The 4,155-nt window shown below is 40.8% G+C and overlaps 1 pseudogene; it reads left to right on the plus strand.

The window, feature by feature from the left end:
• Nucleotides 1-1,630: 1,630 nt before the first annotated feature.
• Nucleotides 1,631-3,222, plus strand: LOC115519880 (annotated as a pseudogene).
• Nucleotides 3,223-4,155: the final 933 nt, after the last annotated feature.

Genomic DNA, 4,155 nt, shown 5'->3' on the forward strand with positions numbered 1-4,155 from the left:
TTTACACATTCAGAAGATAGTTTTAATTTAAAGTCCTGAATTCCCTTTATAGATGTTTGATTCGAATTTAGATTAGGGTGATCACATTTTTGAACTGTTCTTATTTGGCAAGTTTTTAAAAGGAATATTTAGCTAGTGATAATCATTTAGATTTTCTAAAACTGTTTTATGCATATGCCAATAATCAGATTTTAGAAACATAAAAATTATGTCTTAAAAAGTTTAAAAATATCCCATAGAGATGATAAACTTTAGTGTTGTTATAGATGTCAAGTTTTAACTATTTATATCAATGTTTAGAACAAATTTCAGGATTTTCTCTTTTTACTCATACAAGCATAATTAGTTGTATATTATTCTTTTTAGCTGATGGGGAAAAATGGCTAATACTTTATTATTGCTTAACATTAAAAAATGCTTTTCTTTGGGGGAGGGGAATTACAGGTAAAACATATTCTTTAAAGGCAGCCTAAAATACAAATTGAGCTGTTTGTAAAAAACTCTCTATTCCAAGTCAAAGAATAAATAATTGTAAATGAATCTTCAGTTATCTTGTTACTTTATGCTTATCCTGACCAGTGACTAGTTTGAACTAAGTATTTGCTTATTTAATTTTTCTGGATTATGGGTTGAAAGTCAAAATGCCTAGAAGGACAAGTTTTGTAACACATTAAACAGGAAACAATATTTTTGAGATCCACAAAAATACACAATTTCTGCTATTTGGGGAGAAATTTCTGTTCTCCTGATTTATCATACTACTTTATTTTGATCAAAATTTAAAGATACTGTGTTTCAAAAAATGAAGCAGTGAAAATACAACAATTCAAATAGCAATTAGCCTCATAGAAAGAAAGATGAAAAAAATGAGAGAGGATGGAGTAAGATGAAAAGTATATGTTTTCCTTATAATGAAGGCAGACAGTATCCAGTACAAGTACATTGTAAATACTTACTCTATAGACTCTACAACTGCTAGTTTTCTCCATTTACCCTTGCAGGTTTTTTCTCTACCCTCCTCTGCTCTGCTCTATACTCTGGGAAACTACTTGTTATAAATTGTACCTATTGAAATCCCTTTAACTCAGGTTCTGGTTGGATTAGCAACATGAGAGCTGATTGTGGGAAGAAAAAGAAAGCTCAAAGTAATTATTTCCTTTTTCCTTTCCCTGCCAGAGTAAGGTTTTAGCAGCGGCTGCTCCCTTTGAGGTGCTCATCATCTACTACAGTATTTGCTGGTGTCTGGTAACTCTTACCCCTTCGTCATTGAGGCGTAAGAGTTTCCTACTCTTGCTAGCTCCTGGGTGCATCACCATGGCATACTGCACTGAATTCTGCCTACACTTCTACAGACTGTTTCTTCCTTAAACTTGTTTCAACTAACCTTTGATGTGCTGTGTGTTTCATGGTGGGACTCTGAATAATACAGTAACTATATCTAAAGTAGTTTTCTTTTTAATAGAATCTTAACTATGCAAGAATGAGAGTTCAGTTCTGGGGTGCCTTCTACATTTTTATGAAAACATGTAAATTCAAAAAATTTAGCCTACCTAAAAGCAGCTTCTCAGCTCGTTCTCAAAGCTCTGTCAGGTTCAGCCTACTCACCTGCACCCCAGCCTTCACCGTGTGCATCAGGGTGACCCAGAAGTCCTACAACATGTCCACCTCCAGAGCCTAGGCCTTCAGCAGCCGTTCATACACGAGTGTGCCTGCTGCCCACATCACCTCCTCTGCCTTTCCCTGAGTGGGCGGCAGCAGCAGAAGCTTCCAGGGTGGTCTGGTCACCTGCACGAATGTAGTTGGGGTTGTGGTGTGGCCAGGGGTGTGGGGGCGCGTCACAGCTCTCTCAGTGAACCAAAGCCTGCTGAACCCCTGTAAGCTGGCAGTGGGCCACAGCATCCAGACTGTGCACACCCAGGAGAAGGAGTAGATCAAGACCCTCAAAAACAAGTTTGCCTCCTTCATCGATAAAATGTAGCACCTAGGGCAGCAGAACAAAATCCTGGAGATGAGGTGGAACCTTCTACGGTAGCATGGAGCAACATGGGCAATGTGTTCAAGAGTTATGTCAACAATCTTGCATGGCAGCTGAACACACTGGGCCAGGAGAAGCTGAAGCAGGAGGTGGAGCTTGGCAATGTGCAGGGGCTGGTGGAGGACTTCAAGAATAGGAGGAGGAGATCAAAGTGAGTGTAGACATGGAGAGTAAGTTTGTTCTTATCAAGAAGGATTTGGAGGAAGCTTATGTGAACAAGTTGAAGCTGGAGTTTGCCTGGAAGAGCTGACTGACAAGATTGGCTTCTTAAGGCAGCTGTATGAAGAGGAGATCTTTAATCTGCAGTCCCAGATCTCAGACATGTCCGTGGTCCTGTCCATGGACAACATCTTCTCCCTAGACCTGGACAGCATTATCTCTGAGGTCAAGGCCTAGTATGAGGGCATTGCCAACTGCAATTGGGCTGAGACTGAGAACATGTACTGGATTAAGTGGGAAGAGCTGCAGATATTGGCTAGGAAGCACAAGGATGACTTCCATCACAGAAGATGGAGATTTCCAAGATGAAACAGAACATTAGACAACTCTAGGCTGAGATCAAGAGACTCAAAGGCCAGAGGGCTTCCCTGGGGTCTGCCACAGCTAATGCTTAGCAGTGCAGGGAGCTGGCCATTAAGGACACCAGTGCCAAGCTGGCCAAGCTGGAGGATACCCTGCTGTGAGCCAAGGAGGATGTGGCATGGTATCTGAGGGAGCTCATGAACATCAAGCTGGCCTTGGACATGGAGATCACCACCGACAACAAGCTCCTGGAGGGTAAGGAGAGCTGGTTGGCGTCTGGTATGCAGAACATGAGTATCCAAACTAAGACCACCAATGGCTACTCAGGTGGGCTGAGCTTGGCTTACTGGGGCCTCACAAGCCCTGGCCTCAATTATGACCTCAGCTTCTTCCAGTGTAACTTCAGCTCTAGTGAGGGATCCAGTTCCTTCAGCCCTGTCAGCTTCTCCATGGCAATGATTGTGAAGAAGATTGAGGCCTATCATGGGAAGCTGGTGTGCAATCATCTAATGTCCTTCTGTTCAAGTGAACAACATCTGTGGTCCCTCCTGGCCTCCTACTCCTGTGGTTACCATAGAGCCTTTGTGGGCAGGAGCTATACGGGGGAGCCTTGGAGAACAGGAGACATGCCTGAGGCTCAGCACAGGTCCTCAGCCTACCCTTAGCAGGGAGTCTGTGGCCCTGGGTACCCCCTCTTGCCAGTACCCCCTACTAAATGCCAATTCAAGTGTCTTTTCCCAAATAAAGCCTCAGATGACTCTGCAAATCCCCAAAACAAAACAAAACAAAAATTTTAGCAAACAGAGAAGTGGACATCTATACAGATTTATGAATTTCCACAAGCATTATATACTCATGTAATCCAGATCAGGAAGCAGAGGATTACCAGATCTCCCTAACTCCCCTTTGTGCTTCTAGTAACTAAATGTTAGGTATAACCAATATTCTAAATTACAGCTGTATTAGAATCTCTTTTTAAACTTTATATATAAAAGAATTCATCCAGCATGTACATTTAGTGTCCGGTTTATGTGCTCAACATGTTTTTGAGATTAATTCATATGAAGTATAATATTAATTAGTTCATTCGTATTGCTGTGTAGTAAGTGATTTACCTTTTTACTTTTTTGGGGGGATAAACTTTAGGCTTGCTTTCAGTTTGGTGCTATTTTGAATAGAAGAGCCATGAACATTCCATGCTTATCTTTTAGTGGCTATGTATTTCCTTATCTCTTGGCCATAAACCTAGGATGGAAGTCTTGGAACATGGAATAGTTATATATTTAGCTTAGGTAGATATAGCTGAAGAATTTTCTAAAGTGGTCATACCAATTTACATTCACATCAACAAACCATGAAAATTCCATTTAATATACAGGCTAACTAATGTTTGGAATAGTCACAGTCATAGCCTTTCTCTTTTTCTTTTGTTTTTTTTTTTTTTTTTTTTTTTTTTTTTTTTTTTTTTTTTGTCTTTTTTGTTTTAAGTAAGCTTTATGCCCAGCATGGAGCCCAATGCAGGGCTTGAACTCATGACACTGAGATCAAGACCTGAGCTAAAATCAACCGTCAGAAGGTTAACCAACTGAGCCACCCAG

The sequence above is a fragment of the Lynx canadensis genome, chromosome C1 (assembly GCF_007474595.2).
Source record: "Lynx canadensis isolate LIC74 chromosome C1, mLynCan4.pri.v2, whole genome shotgun sequence".
Taxonomy (NCBI): Eukaryota; Metazoa; Chordata; class Mammalia; order Carnivora; family Felidae; genus Lynx; species Lynx canadensis.